Source organism: Hypanus sabinus, chromosome 1 (assembly GCF_030144855.1).
Source record: "Hypanus sabinus isolate sHypSab1 chromosome 1, sHypSab1.hap1, whole genome shotgun sequence".
In the NCBI taxonomy this organism is placed as follows: Eukaryota; Metazoa; Chordata; class Chondrichthyes; order Myliobatiformes; family Dasyatidae; genus Hypanus; species Hypanus sabinus.
In genome coordinates, this window is record NC_082706.1 from 136,726,238 (window position 1) to 136,743,696 (window position 17,459).

The 17,459-nt window shown below is 39.2% G+C and overlaps 1 protein-coding gene across 2 annotated transcripts in view; it reads right to left on the minus strand.

Annotated features, from left to right (window-relative positions):
* The window catches only part of LOC132398003 (intermembrane lipid transfer protein VPS13B-like), a 1,044,617-nt gene that overhangs the window by 248,304 nt on the left and 778,854 nt on the right, over positions 1–17,459 (minus strand). The window lies entirely within an intron of this gene.

Sequence of the window (17,459 nt, forward strand, 5' to 3'; positions counted from 1 at the left end):
TCCTCTTAGACCAGAGGTTCCCAACCTGGGGTGCACAGACCCCTCAGTTAATGGTAGGGGTCCATGGCATAAAAAAAGTTGGGAGCTCCTGTTTTAGACTTTATTTTTCTACTGCTTGAAGGGAGGAGGGAGAAGGGAGATGTCCCGGGTAGTTGGGTCCTTGATAATTTTGGCTGCTTTACTGAGGTGGTAAGAAGTGTAGAGAGGGTCTATGGAAAGGAGGTTGTTTTATGTGAGCTGCACTATCACACTGAAATTCCACCAATAGCATCTCCCAAGTACACTTTATATTGGCAGCTACAGTTATATGGTTTAGTAAATGCAATATTTTTAAATCGATTGTGAGCTGCACACAATAATCACAAGCCCTTTAACCCACCTGCACATCACAACTGTTTTGTACCAATCCTGGTACATGAGTTGATCAGATGAATTCATTGTGTGGTGTGTGTGAAGAGAGGTCTGTCACACACCACAACAAACTGGATTATACATGGAGAGAATGTTTCCATTAATGGGATAGTCTAGGACCAGAGGGTACAAACTTGGAATAGAAGGACATCCCTTTAACCAGAGGGTGGTGGACCTGTTAAATTCATTGCCACATATTCATTGTGGCATATTTAGAGCAGAGGTTGATAGACTCTTGATTAGTGTGAGCACCAAAGATTATGAGGAGATATCAAGAGAAAGGGGTTGAGAGGAAAAATAAATCAGCCATGACTAAATGGCAGAACAGACTAAGTGGGCCAAATGGCCTACTTCTGTTCCTATGACGTATGATCTTATGGCCCTTGACACATTAAAGAGCATGAAACACCCACCCCAAAACATTCACTTCCACAGCAGCCTTGGTGATCACTGTACTGTGCTAGCAAGGTACATACTTATCCTGCAGCTTTGCAGCAGCTCCAATTCTGAATGCAGCCATCACAGTGCTTTGTGTGTCAAGCCCCAATGTGCTGCTTTTAACACACTGCCCAGTTCTATAAAACCTCTAAGGAGATCTAGATGGACAATAACTCTGTACACAACATACTGCATATTCAGCAAATCACAAGAGTGTGCACTTCAATTTCCAGGAATAATGCCTGAAATTATCACTGCATACAGTTCATACCATTAGAATTTGTTTGCTTAATTCCCAATTCACAACTGTACAAAAAAAGGTACTGTGTTTATAAAATACCAGTCCTTAAATATTTCAAGATGTGTTTAACATTTTATAAACTAAATATGTTTCACTTCTTTTTCTCAGGTGATCCCATTACAAAGATGATATCTTTAGTTTAGAACAAAACTGTATTATGTTTCATTTAAGATATGGTAAACAGAAGAATTGTTAAGCAGATCAGTTTTACAGCTAAGGTCTTATAGATTAAAAAAGATAAGTAATTAGAAAAGATTGATCGGAATTAACATAAACTGTGTTATGAAAATTTTGTCATTTAATGCTGAGCATTCAATGCTTCAATGATGAGCTCATAGTCAATATGAGGTCATGCAACAATGGTTTGGTTTTTGATTTTCCCTTCTATGCCTATAAGGGTGGTTAAAGTTGAGTTGTTAACACACTGAGTCTCAATTCTTTCAGATCAAATTATCTCATGAGGTTTTGGCAACATAATGGTTATGAGATTAAGCTAAGATCCAATGGCCTGGGCAACCAAGCCAGGACATGAATCAAAATCAGGTTTATTATCACTGACTTAAATGACATGGCATCTGTTGTTATGCAGCAGAAGTACACTGCAATATAGCATTATAGTTATGATTTTGAATCTCACCCCACCATCAAATTCACAAAGTTATATGTCTGGAATTCTACAAAAGCTAATAAATCTGCTGTTTATAACATGACTTCATCTGTCTTTGAAGAATAACTGAAGACCAATGACTTCTTTAATATCAGTTCAGTCCACAAGCAAGAATCTCATTATCTGATCACTGATCAACTTACTCATGTTTTAAGCCACCTACATTATTCTAATGTAGCTTATCTTACAACCCAGCACAATATAGTTTTCCGGATTCAACATGAGTTCAACTATTTTAGAAGCTGGTTTTATTTTCTTTATTTCTTCCATTACCAACACCCTGTATTCTACTCTCATATAAGACATGAATCAGGCCACATTTAGAGTATTGTCAACAGCTTTGGGCCTCTTAGCTCAGAAAGGAATGATTGTTATTGGAGAGTCCAGAGGAGGTTCACGATAATGATTCCTGGAATGAAAAGGTTAACATATGAGGAGCGCTTGGCAGCTTTGGGCCTGTACTCACTGGAATTTAGAAGAATGTGTGGCTATCTCATTGAAACCTACCAAATGTTGGAAGGGCTAGATAAGGTGGATGTGGAGAGGATGTTTCCTCTGGTGGGGGTATCCAGAACTACAGGGCACAGCCTCAAAATTGAGAGGTGACCTTTTAGAACAGAAGTAAGGAGGAACCTTTTTAGCCAAAGAGTAGTGAATCTGTGTAATGCTCTGACATAGACTGCAGTTGAGGCCAAGTCTATAGGTATATTTAAAGTGGAAGTTAGTAAATTCCTGATTGGTCAGGGCATCAAGGAATATGGTGAGAGGGCAGGTGTATAGGGTTGAATGGGATCCTGGATCAGCCATGATGAAATGGTGGAGTGGACTCGATGGGCTGAATGGCTTAATTCTGCTCCTATGTCTTATAGTCATTTATTTGATCTACCTTGCTTTCCAATCCATTATACACTTCCTCTTTTGTTTGATTTTTCCTTTCTCATTTTATCTGCATCTTAAAAGTTGTTGGGACAGAAAATCACCCTCAATTATTTGCTTTAAGCATTGTGTGGCACCTTCTGTTTCTCAATTTCAACTTTCCCTATGTAATTAGTATTAGTTTCTTTTTCAGAACTTGATAATCTTCCCTCTTGTTCAGGACTAAGTGTGCAGAGTCATACAGCTCAGAAACAGGCCCTTCAGCCCACCACATCCATATTAACTAGCAAGTACCCATAGTACTAATCCTAACTAGCCTATAGCCTGCAACGCCTTGCCTTGGCACTACAAGTCCTTGATGAGCTACTTCTTACATGTTGTGGGAGTCTCTGTCTTCACTCGCCCCTTAAGCAGTTCTGCTGCTTTCTCTGAAAAAACAAACTGTCAATATGATTGTGTGAAGGAATCTCTTCATTTAGCATGAAGACATGGGCAAGTACTTCTGCACACACAAGCAGTGCATTTGGAAATATGCTGATGAAATGCCAGAGCACATTTTCACCATAAGAAAGATTGTTCAATTTGAATCCAGAGCACTGTGACTTGCACAGCAAAATTAATCAAAGGATGAGGAAAATTAAACTTGGCAACATTTCCCAGAGTTCACTCATCTCTATCTACACCTAATGAACTGCATAAGGGAGCATTGATTTTTCCATATGAATAACTGTTGAACCAATAGCTTAGAATTCATTGCTTGAAATCTTTGTGCCTGCTTTCAAGTTTACCAATAGTCCAATTGCCACCGTAATAAACACTTCCAGCCCTCCGGCCCTTTACTTTGAGCTGCACCAATTCTGACCACTTGTACTGCATTATTGATAGCCATGCACCCAAACTCTGGAATTCTGTTTTATTATATACCTCTCTGAACAAGTTTTGGGTCTTCAATGGCATGCATTGCATCAGAGGATCTACAGTCAATATTCTCTGCCTGCTAAAACTTCCAAGAAGTACAATGATCTTCACCACATTACTTCAAGTCTCCTTTTACTGTGTTAAAAGTGCTCTATGAACATAAGCTGTTGGATCAACCTCCACTCTTCTCCGCAGTAGTTTTTATACTGCTCATCTGCATCATTCAGTGTTGCTATTCTTCCTGGTGCTTTTGTTGCACCCACTTTGGGCCTCCTTGCACCAGGAATGGTGAACCCTTGCGCATTGCAGGCTTCACTTAAGCACATTGTTTCTCATACACACAGAGCACCAGTGCACTGCAGCAGCAATGACTCGGAGTTGTGCAATGCCTTTAATCTGAAGGAAAACTCCCAAGGCATTTTACAGGCAAGCATATGGAAAACAGACACCAGACCATAAAGAAGGAGATGTGGAAGGGTAGCTGAAAACTTGGTCAAAGGGATGTATTTAAAAAAGCTTTTTAAAGGAGAATGCTGAAGGAAGAAATATAACAAGGAAATCCCACAGAAGTCAAATACACATGGTCGAAGTGATTGGCACAAGCATTAAGGTTGAATTCGAGGTCCATAAGATAAGGAGAATAAATACCTGGGGTTCATATGGACGGGGAGCAAAGAATTAAGTTTGAGGTGGAGAGAGCATGGTTGAACATAATGGATGAGATATATGCAGCAACACTAAATCTGCATTCTATTTTCTTTTTACTAGCTTGATGTAATAATGTATGACATGATTTGTTTGGATTGCATACAAACAAAATCTTTTCACTGTATCACAGTGCATGTGACAATAATAAACCAACAGCAATACCACTACCAATGTTTTGGCCAAGTTAAATGTATGAGATACCTTTGGCTTGGACCACTGATGCATCCTTTTCTGCACTATACTCGCTACTGTGACTGGCCCCTTATGAATCCCCACTGAGCTTCACCCCATCACTTCAGTCTCCTTTAAGAAGAATGAAAACAGCAGATTTAAAGATAAAACAGATGATCCCCATAACCAATATGAGTGCTAAGGAGGCGGAGATGGAAAAGGATTGATGGAATAGGAGGTGGGACTTCTGAACAAGTTGAACAGCAGGGAGAAAAGAGTGGATAAGCTACAAGGATAAAGGAGTAAATCAAGCCAACAAAGATGCTAGTTTCTAAATAAGCAGAGGAACAAAGGTATGGGATTTCAAATCTTGAGCACTTGGAATTGTACAGTGTCCAAAACCCCCTTCCATGTTAGAATTAAATTTTGCACAGAAAATGCACTAACTTGTAAATGGCTTCTCCAAATACAGTCGGCCCTCCTTATTTGTGGGCTCCGCATGTGCGGATTCAACCAACTGCAGATCGGGAAAACCCTGAAGTTCACTCTCCAGCACTTGTTTGAGCATGTACAGACTTTTTTTTCTGGTCATTATTCCTTAAACAATACAGTATAACAACTATTTACATAGCATTTACATTGTATTAGGTATTGTAAGTAATCAAGAAATGATTTAAAGTATACGGGAGGACGTGCATAGGTTACTGCAGTTTGGGAATTTAAAAAAACAGTAAGTTCTCTATGTCAGAACAGGTACATCCGGTATTATTTAGTGTCAGTTAAACGGTTGTCTTTGTATATAATATGTGTGTGTGTGTGTGTGTGTGTGTGTGTGTGTGTGTGTGTGTGTGTGTGTGTGTGTGTGTGTGTGTGTGTGTGTGTGTGTGTGTGTGTGTGTGTGTGTGTGTGTGTGTGTGTGTGTGTGTGTGTGTAAAAAAATAAATATATACAGATTTTCCTTTCTATGCATGTAAAACACTTAAGAAACGTATGTATTTCAATAATTAAACCACTGTGTTGCTTAGTAATAATTGTAGCTTTCATCAGGGCAGGGCCTTCACATGCTCCATTATTCTCACTTTATCCTTTAAAATTGTTCCAATCATTGACCGACTGTAGCCTGATGCTTTTCTAATGAACAATGGTGTTTCACCTCTTTCTGATCTCTTTATTATTTCCACTTTATTTTCAACCATGATAATTTTCCGGAACAGAAACACTGCGGGCAGTGGGTCCCGAGCTTCGCTGGGTCCTAAAGTCCACCACACTGAGACAGGTTAAATAAGGTCTGGAGCTTTGTCGGGTCCTAAAGTCCTTTGACTTGAGCATGCGCGTCTTTTAGTATCCGTGGGGGGTCCCAGAATCAATCCCCTGCAGATAAGGAGGGCAGACGGCATATAAAATTGCAGACACAAGAGATTCTGCATATGATGGAATTCTTGGGAAACACACACAAAATACCAGAGGAACTCAGCAGATCAGGTAGCGTCTATGGAATGAAATAAATGGTTGATGTTTCAAGTCAAGAGAGAGTCCTGATAAAGTGTCTTGACTTGAAAAGTTGACTGTTATCTCCCTCCACAGATGCTGCCTGACCTGCTGAGTTCCTCCAGTATTTTTTGTGTTTTATATACAATCTGTTACATTTACAATACATTCCAGAGAGTTTGGTACACTCAAAACAGGAGCCTAGATAATTTCATTGTCTGAAAAGGCACAGTGGACTAGTGATGCGTGCAGAGGCCAATGCGTTTCTCCTTGTAAAACTCTGCTGTACACAAAAGATTAGCCTCAGTCAGCTAAACAGAGGCCATAAATAAACTAGCTCAGGAACTTGCAAATCATGGGGTTCTGGACTAAAGCTGAGAGTTGCAGTTAGAGAAATAAAGCAATAGATTTTCAGTCCAGAGTAATGGAGACCTCAAAGATTACTTCCAGGCTTTGGTGGGAATGTCATCATCTAGGAGGACAGTTAGGGAGCTGTGGGATCAGCACGGGTCCAGGATCCAGCAGTAAAAGATCAGAGAAAACAGGGAGGATGATGGCACAATGAATTAAATGGGCCCTACCTACAAGCATATTTGGATTACCATTTGACCTTGCAACTCATTAAAGACCTCACCATTTGACACATGCATTATTTTTGTTACTAACACTGGGAGGGACAGGAGCCAGAAGTCATAAACACAAGTTTCTACAGATGCTGAAAATCCAGAGTAAATTGCACAAAATGCTGGAGGAACTCAGCAGGTCAAGCAGCATCTATGGAGAGGAACATCAACTGTTTATTTCTCTCCATTGATGCTGCCTGATTTGCAGAATTCCTCCAGAACTTTGTGTGTGTTGCACAGGAGCCAGCAGACCCACACTCAATATTTTAAGAACAGCTTCTTCCTCTCTGCCTTCAGATTTCTGAACAGTCAATGAATGCACGAACACTATCTCATTATTCATTTCTTGCACTATATGTTAATTTTCATAACTTATAGTAACTTTTATGTCTTGCACTGTACTGCTGCAAAAAAAAACACATTTCACAACTTACGTCAGTAATAATAAACCTGATTCTGATGCCAGCTCCCGGCAGAGAAATCCTATCAGTTGCCAATTAAGCTACCAGCACATCTTTGTGAAATGGGAGGAAAGCAGAACATCAGGTTGACACTTATGCAGTCACAAGGAAATCATACAAACTCTATACAGACAACTAAGGTCATAATTGACTGCAGATCCCAGAAGCCATGAGACTGCAGCAACTGTTGTGCCATCGATAAGTGCTATGGCAAATACCCAGGACATCCAAGTAAGTATTTTCCTTAAGCATGTGGATATGGAACCAATTTTAAAATCCTTAGCTAACGATATTGGAAAGACCCTATTTGATTTTGTGACTAGATATTTCACACAGAGATTGGTAGATAACTGGGTTTTGCTGCCGGACCAGGTAATGGAATGAGTTAACACAAAGAACACTGCAGATGCTGTGGTCAAATCTCAAATCAAGACGTACAAAAAAGATGGATGAACTCAGCAGGTCGGGCAGCATCCATTGAAAGAAGCATTCAACGTTTTGGGTCAAGACCCTTCATCAGGACTGTCAACAGATGCTGCCCAACCTGCTGAGTTCATCCAGCTTTTTTGTACGTCTTGATGGAATGAGTTAGCCATTCCAGTTGATAAGACAGAATTAGATTGGCACTTAAAAAGCAAAAGCAAATTTCTGGAGGAAATCAGCAAGCTGGGCAGCATCTGCAGAAGGTATTAGACAGTCAACATTTTGAGCTTGGCCTATCCGTTTCCCTCCACGGATTCTGCCTGAGATTATCCAGCAGTTTGCTTTTTGCTACAGATTTCAGCATCTGCAGTTTTGTATGTCTTCAGGCACTTCAATAAACAAGACACACAAGAATATGGCCTTAATGCAGGTGAATGGGATTAGTGCAGATGGTCAAGACGGTCATGAAGGCTCGTAGGGCCTGATCCCCTGCTGAACAATTCTATGACTCTATGAGATTTGTTTCTATCTCTATTGTTACTTTTGCTCTGTCTTAAGTATTTTCTTCAACTATGTGGACACAGTAATACCGTACTTGTGCTGTGAAGAAATTATTAAACATTACCAGTGTTAACAAGATCCACTTGAATTGATCTCATAGGAAATGAGAGAGCCATTAATAATTCTACACAAGAAATTAAAGTGTTATTCTATTTCCTATCTAATATTGTACAGGTGTATTTATATAACAGATGGCTCTATTTACATATAAGCACATAGCTTGGATTTCACACTCACATATGGGTTTTGCAACTTAGACGCAGTCCATAGATCAAAATCTTTGGGGAATAATTACAGCTAATTCAATCTTGTGCATATCTGTAGCTGCCTGATCATTGGGTATTACACAGCAACTTACTAGACCAAGGGTTTTGCAGTCAACCATGTACTCTGGAACCTGAACAAAGGTGGCTTTATACTAAATTGTTTAAGTAATGGTTAGTTTTTAAAATTTGACCCCAAGCAACAACATTTGCAAGATTTATTAGTTCTGTCTTGTGCAATTATCCAGCATAAGTATTTAACGAAACAGTTATATATTTTAATTGTTCCTTAGCCATGCTTCTTGGTAATGCAGGAACAGCAACATCAACAATTATCATTTCATCATTTATCATGTATCATTTTTTTGTTATAACACCATTAATCTCCAAGCTACGTTCCAATAAACACACAGTGTATTTGAACTTTAAAAAGGGCAGTATACTCTGAGAAAGTTATTTAAAACTATAATTTCCTACAATGGCACTGTACAGGAAAGCACGTTCATCCTGGCCACTCAATCTTGGCTAACATAGACATTAGGGGCCAATAATAGGAACCTGAATGTGAAAAATCATACAGATTTGCCTTCTCCAAGCACAGCAGAAGTATGAAGAAAGGAGAAGTTGACTGATTTAAGAAAACATTCCCAAATAAAATCTGTGGTCTAAACCAGAGTGTCATTCTTTTACCATAATCCTTAATTCTTTTACCTTAAATGTGTTACTGGCTATGAATACCTCTGGAATTAGTGTATTTTAAACACAATATATTCTGTGTTCTATTTTTGTTTTCCCTTTGCTCTACCTGGATGTACTTGGTTATGGAATAATCACTCTAGTGGCATGCAACAAAAGCTTCTCATTCTATCTGAGTACATGGGGCAATAATAAGCCAGTTATGAATACAGATATAAAGTCGTCAAGTCACTTTTATTGTCATTTCAACCATAACTGCTGGTACAGTGCATAGTAAAAATGAGAAAGTTTTTCAGGACCATGGTGTTACATGACACAGTACAAAAACTAGACTGAACTACGTAAAAAAATACACAGAGAAAGCTACACTGGACTACAGACCTGCACAGGACTGAATAAAGTGCACAAAAACAGTGCAGGCATTACAATAAATAATAAACAGGACAATAGGGGAAGGTGTCAGTCCAGGCTTTGGGTATTGAGGAGTCTGATAGCTTGGGGGAAGAAACTGTTACATAGTCTGGTCGTGAGAGCCCGAATGCTTCGGAGCCTTTTCCCAGACGGCAGGAGGGAGAAGAGATTGTATGAGGGGTGCATGGGGTCCTTCATAATGCTGTTTCCTTTGCGGATGCAGCATGTAGTGTAAATGTCTGTGATGGCAAGAATAGAGACCCCAATGATCTTCTCAGCTGAACTCACTATCCACTGCAGGGTCTTGCGATCCGAGACGGTGCAATTTCCAAAGCAGGCAGTGATGCAGCTGCTCAGGATGCTCTCAATACAACCCCTGTAGAATGTGATGAGGATGGGGGGGGGGGGGAGATGGATTTCCTCAGCCTTCGCAGAAAGTAGAGACGCTGCTGGGCTTTCTTTGCTATGGAGGTGGTGTTGAGGGACCAGGTGAGATTCTCCATCAGGTGAACACTAAGAAACTTGGTGCTCTTTATGATCTCTACCAAGGATCCGTTGATGTTCAGCGGGGAGTGGTCGCTCTGTGCCCTCCTGAAATCACCAACCATCTCTTTTGCTTTGTTCACATTCAGAGACAGGTTGTTGGCTCTGCACCAGTCCGTTAGCCGCTGCACCTCCTCTCTGTAAGCTGACTCGTCGTTCTTGCTGATGAGACCCACCACAGTTGTGTCATTGGCAAACTTGATAATATGGATCGAGCTGTGAGTTGCAGCACAGTCGTGGGTCAGCAGAGTGAACAGCAGTGGACTGAGCACGCAACCCTGGGGAGCCCCCGTGCTCAGTGTGATACTGTTGGAGATGCTGCTCCCGATCTGGTCTGACTGAGGTCTCCCAGTCAGGAAGTCTAGGATCCAGTTGCAGAGGGAGGTTTTCAGGCCCAGTAGGCTCAGCTTTCCAGTCAGTTTCTGAGGGATGATTGTGTTGAATGCTGAACTGAAGTCTATGAAAGCATCCAAACATATGTGTCTTTTTTTGTCCAGGTGGGTTAGGGCCAGGTGGAGGGTGGCGGCAATGGCGTCATCTGTTGAGCGGTTGGGATGGTACACAAACTGCAGGAGGTCCAGTGAGGAGGGCAGCAGGGTCTTGATATGCCTCATGACGAGCCTCTCGAAACACTTCATGATGATGGATGTAAGTGCAACGGGACGGTAGTCATTTAGGCAGGACACTGATGACTTCTTTGGCATGGGGACGATGGTGGCCGCCTTGAAGCACGTTGGAATGGTGGCACTGCTCAGGGAGATGTTGAAGATGTCAGTGAGAACATCTGCTAGCTGATCTGCAAATCCTCTGAGCACTCATAAAGTTATGAATAAAGTTATAAAGACATTGTAGAGTTAACCCATAATGTGAGGCACAAGGGACAGTGGATGCTAAAACTTAAAGCACAAAATTAACTGCTGCAAGAACTCAGCAGGTCCTGAAATATCTTTAGAGGCAAAGGGAGAGTCGAAGTTTCAGGTCAAGACCCCATAATACATGCGTGAATTTGATTTAATTTGTGATTTTAGGAGCCAGTTACACTACTTATTCTTTTATTTAAAAGCTAAAAATTACACAAGCTGGAAATATAAAATAAAACAGAAAATGCTGGAGATATTTGGCAGATCAAGCAGCATCTGTGGTGAGAGTAACAGAATTAATAAAAGTAAAAAAAAGCTTGAAAACCTCAGGAGATCAGCCAGCAATTGTAGGAAGAGTGACAAATTAATATTTCAGTCTGAGATCCTCTAAAGGCTCGAAAATGTTAATTGTTTTTCTTTTCATACATACTACCTGACCAACTACATCCTTCCAGTATCTTCTGTTTTTGTCTCAGATTTCCAGCATCTGCCATTTCTATTTTTATTTTCAGAAAAACAGAGTAATGTTTCAGGTCAATGATAAAGGTTATTAACCTGAAGCACTGGGCAAGCTAACACTGTTTCCCCAGAGATCGACTCCAGAGGGAAGGAAAATTAGCTGCAGCATATCCATAAGACCATAACACATAAGACACAGTAGGAAATTAGGCCATTCAGCCCATCAACTCTGCAGCCATTCCAACATGGCTGATTTACTACCCCACTCAACTGCATTCTCCTGCCTTCTTCTTGTAACCTTTGGCACTCCGATTAACCAAGAACCTATCAATCTACACTTTAAATATATCTTCTATAATATGACTTGGCTTCCTCAACCATCTGTGCCAATGAATTCCACAGGTTTAATACTCTCTGGCTAAAGAAATTCTTCGTCATCTCTGTTCTAAATGGACTTCCCTCTATTCTGAGGCTGCGCCCAGTGGACCTAGACTCCCACACTATAGGAAACATCCTCTCCACATCCATTCTATCTAGGCCTTTCAGTATTTGGTAGGTTTCAATGAGATTTTCCCCTCATTCTTCTAAACTGCAGTAAATACAAGTCCAGAACCATCAAATGCACTTTGCACATTAACCCTTTCATTCCCAGAATCATTCTCGTGAACCTCCTCTGGACCTTCTCCAATGCCAGCACATTTTTCTAAGATAAGGGGCCCAAAACTGCTCACACAGCTCCTGGTGTGATCTTACCAATGCTTTATAAGTCTTAGCATTACACTCTTGCTTTTTATTCAAGTCCTCTTGAAATCAACATTAACATTGCATTTGCCTTCCATACACCAACCCAACCTGCAAGTTAACCTTCAGAGAATCTTGCATGAAAACTCCCACGTCCTTTTGCACATCTGAATTTTGATTTTTCTCCCTGTTTAGAAAACAGTCCATGCCTTTATTCCTTCTACCAAACTGCATGGCTGTACATTTTCCCACACTATATTCCATCTGCCACTTCTTTGCCCATTCTCCCAATCTGTTAAAGTTCTTTGCAGACTCCCTGCTTCCTCAACAGTACCTGCATCTCTACATTTATTTATATCATCCACAAACTTGGCCACAAAGCCATCAATTCTGTCATCCAAATCAGTGACATATAACGTGAAAAGGAGTGGTCCCAACACAGACCCCTGTGGAACACCACTAGTTACTGGCAGCCAGCCAGAAAAGCCCCCCTTTAATCCCACTCTTTGCTTCCTGCCAATCAGCCAATCTTCTATATTCTACCCATGCTGGGAACTTTACCATGGGCTTTTATCTTGTTGAGCAGCATCACGTCTGGTAACTTGTCAAAGGCCTTCTGAAAATCCAAGTATAGAACATTCACTGACTTTCCTTTCCTGCTTGATATTTCCTCAAAGAATTCCAACAGATTTATCAGGCAAGCTTTCTCCTTAGGAAACATACTGACTTTGGCCTATTTTATCATGTGCATTTAAATAAATAGATGGATAGATAGATAAAGAAATTCAGTATCCAAGGCTGTTAAACAGACACATATTCCTATGCTGTCTGTTCTATGTTCTATATTCCACCTAATGTTTGCATCAAGGATGAGGTGAAAGTCAGACATCACCATTCTGTTGTTGTACTCAGCCACAATTCCAGGGTTGAAGAAGCACTCAGCTTTAGGCATGAATCATATAGGGAGCTTACCTTGATTGGAAAGATTGTTTATTTCCCCAATTGCCTTTGGGTGACACAAGTAATTTCTACTTTTGCCAAAATCTAGCAACTCAGTTTTCCATGGTTATTTTAATTTCTAGCACATAATAATGTTTTAAGAACTTTTTTTTACAATATTTCTTGGTATTAAAGAGAATTATAGGATCATAGAACAACATGGAAACAGGCTCTCTGGCCCTCCTTGTTTACGTTGACCATGTTGCCCATGTCCCTCTAAGCCTTTCTTTATCCTTGTCCTTATGTTTTTTTCTACTTGTTTAAATAAGTTCAAAAATTCTCACATTAGTGACAACAGTCTATAGAAGCAGAGTCTCAGGAAATAATCCCTATGGCTCAGTCACAGCCTACAGACCAACCCACTTGGTAAAAAACCAAGATCTTTGTGCCTTTCTGGATTTACTGATGACTGGTCTGTATTTATATAATACACAATAGTACTTTGCATTTTGGCAATTCTCAGTAAACAAAGACAATGTGTGTCCCTCTGTCATTTCAATGTCTGCTCCTCAGTCTATTTCTGTTCCAGTATAAAGATTCCCAAACTTGTTCAGTTGTTCCTGACTGGTGTATTTTCCTGTGAGGTACTTACTACTGTTGGTGGAGTCCTTTAGAAATATCTGAACTTTATCAAGATCTTCAATGACCATGGAAAAAGGACAGGAAAGATTCATGATAATGTTACCAGGACTGGAAGGTTTGAATAATGAGAAGAGGCTAGAAAGGCTAGAGCATTTTTCCTTGGAGCATAGGGAGCACAAAGGTGACATGTTGAGATATATAAAATCATGCTCAGCAAAAATAAAATGAATGGTCACAATGCTATACCTAGGGCAGGAGAGTCTAAATTAGTTAGTATAGGTTTAAGATGAGAGGGGAAAGATTTAAAAGGGACTTAAGAGCGAACTAATTCCCACAGGTGCTGGTTATCTGAAATGAGCTGCTCATGCTATGCACAAATTATAATGTTTAAAACACATTTGAACAGTACATGAATAAAAAGTGATTTAGAGGGTTATAGGTGAAATGTGGGCAAATGGGACAAATTCAGATAGACATTTTGGTTTGCATGGATGAGCTGAGCCAAATGAGCCTGCATCCATATTATATACAGTAACTCCATGACTCCATGACCAATAAACAGGTTTCTTTGGAATCCATTTTCAAATCTTCTGCTGACTGGTTTAGAACTGAAATGATGTAAGCCTACCTCCTAATTACTTCTAGAACATGAATGTACAGACTTGAGGAAGAAATCAAAAATATGGGAGCCGATATGTCAAGAAATCTTGACACATAAGAGACATTGCCAAAGCTGTATCACCATAAGTTCTCTCAGTTCATACATAGTACATCATAAATTTTAACAGCAACATTATTCAAAGCCTTTGGTTATTGTCAGGTTACCAAATTATCATTTACTAGGTAATTATCAATTTACTAGGTAGTGCATAAGCATACAATGGATTTACTTCTGATCAGTGGGTGGAAAGACTTCAGCTACGCATGGTATACATAGATTTTCTGATCCCATCATCCTATACTTGCCCCATGACTTGTACAGTTCTAGACCTGACACTTAAAGGAAAAGGATGAGGGATTTAAGTTATCTGGGAGGCACAGAAATAGACAGACAATACCAAAAATATTCAACAGGTTGGGCAACATCAGTCCTTTGACCTGAGATGTTAACTAAAGATTCTAAAGATGCTGCCTCACTTGCTGACTGTTCCTGACATTTTCTATTCTCGTTTTAGATTTATAACATCTGCAGGATTTCTTTTATACTACTGGAGAGACCAGGTTTTGTTCTCCTTGTAACTGAGGAGGTCGTGAGGAGAGTTGGCAGCTATGTAAAATTACAAAGGTAACAGACTCAGTAGTTAGGGAAAAAACTGTTCTCATTAACTTAAGGTCAAGAACAAAGGGGCACAGAGCGAAGGCGATTGAGAAAGAAGTAAAACTAACATGAAGAATTACTTTTTTTTACACACAGCCAGTGGTTAGGGTGTGAAATGCACTGCAGGGGGAGCAGAGGAAGCAGATACAATTTTAGCATCCAAAAGGGAGATGGATAAGTATTTGGAAGGAAAGAATTTGCAAGGATACAGAGAGAGGCCAAGTGAGTGGGATAAGTGAGATTGATGTAACGTGTAACTGATATAGACATGATGGGCTGAATGATCTCCTTCTACACTATAACCATTCCAACTCTAATTAAACAAAGACAAAAGCCAAATTTTCTTCAAAACACATTTCTAAAATGATGAACAGAAAGGATTTAGCCCGACACTTGCAAAAACCACATCCTTCCCCCAGCACCCAGTAGCAGATCCCAGCTCAGTTTCAGTAAATGGATACAGCTCACATTACAGTTATTGTTACATCTGCAAATTATTACCTGCACTGTAATTTTACCACAAAGCATTTGAAACTGCAAATAAGATAATACAATTCAAATAAAATGAAAAGAAACCTGAGACTAGGGAGTTACAGATAGGTCTCATATAATTATACCGTACACTTATGGCATTAAGGACAATTTGATGTTGTTGTGTACATCTTTATTAACTTAAAACTTCAAATAATCAGACATAAAAGGAATTTGGGAAGATAACCTAACCATAGTTCCTTTTTCTCAAACATAGGAAATGCTTGAAATAACATGCAAAATGACCATTCAGTCCACAGGCATGGGCTTTCAGTTTAAAAGAGAGAACTTTATTATTTTCTATAATATAGTAAAGTACAGCAGCACAACATTTACCCCGTCTAGACGCTGCAAAGCACTGTGAAGACAGCTGACATCACTTTTCATTCTAGTTTCCCTCTTGTGGATATCAGGCATTAATTTTGTTTTATTTGGTTATTTTGAAATTTTAGTGGCATTCTCTTTAAAGACTTTTTTTGATTTAATCTAACACAGAACAGATCTTCAGCACTAAGTAATTTAAAAAATACTAAGTCAAAATGTGGGAATAATATCAATCTTTTATGGGTATATATAATTAGACTATATTTTTGGAAATATACTTAAAGAATAGCTAAAGCAAAAATATCAACTGGGGCAGTGAGCAAGAGCAGAACAGCAATTTGAAGCATTACATTATCAATAATGTACAGAGGATTTTTTAACTGTTTCATTTTTTAATTAAAACTTTTAGCATATGCACTGATTATGATTGAACAGCATGTCATAACTCTGAACCATCACCTTTCAAATCCCCTATCTAGTGGTGCTGCCACATTCTCAAACCCTGAATTCTTCTTTTTCCATTATGTCACTTCAGCATTTCTTTTTACACTACCACGCTTTGCACTAATATATTTTGCACCATTCCATTGTTCCTGCACTTATCCCTGTATTTATTGCCATACTTATTATTACCACTTGGACTATTTACAATGTGAGCTTCATGTGAGAAATAAAATTTCATTGCACTCTGGTGTACATGACAATAAACTAATATGAATCCAATCTGAATGATAATAGCAGCTCTTTTCATCAGAATTTCTCCATGGTTATGGGAATTTATGGTTAAAATTAAGACACAGAAGCAAAGTTGAATGACACTTATAAAAGCCAAGTAAAGTAAATGATCATCAAGAAAGTGAAAAGGGGAAAAGCTGGGAGATTGTACTTGACAAAAAAAAAGCTTGAAAGTATTCAATTACCAGTCCACATTTGTGAAATGCAAGATTGAAACTTCAATTTATGATGGAATTCAAAATATTCTTCACTGGATAGGCTTTAAGATCTTATCATGGTAATAAGCCAACTGGACAGTCACGAACATTAAAAAATTAAGACGCCTTCCACTACTTCCGAGCAGAAGTCTTTACATATATTTTAAGCACACCATTTACAAGACAGGAACTGGATGGAACTGGTATCCTACAATACCCTGGGTATGAAAGTCAGAAAGGTTGATGCTAAAAATATGAAAAAATACAGAAAATGCTGGAAGTATTCAGTAGATCAGGCAGCAACTTGTAGAGAGTAACAATAAACAGTTCGAGTGAAAGTTAATTAAATATGTGACATTAATTCTGTGTCTCTCCACAGATGCTGAAGGAACTGCTAGATATGATTTGTTTCTATTACCCGAGGTTCTGTGGAAGTATTATCCGATAAAGAATTCAAGAACTTTCCTTATATTTTAAAACTATGAAATGGAAAGGGAATATGTAGTGTATTCAATATTTGAATAATATTGTAAATTCATTGTTTGATTAAGTATTCTTTGTTTGTTTGGTTAATTTATTATGGGTTACATGTAAGAAGTATGTGAATAGCATACACCATTATGCCACCCACATGATATGTGAGTGCCTCACAAGAAAAAGTTAAAAAAAATCCTAAGCAGACAAGTATCCTGGGTTCTATGATTTTCTTTCAATTTGCTTCTGGAGTTACAAACATTAACAGTGGCAATGAGGA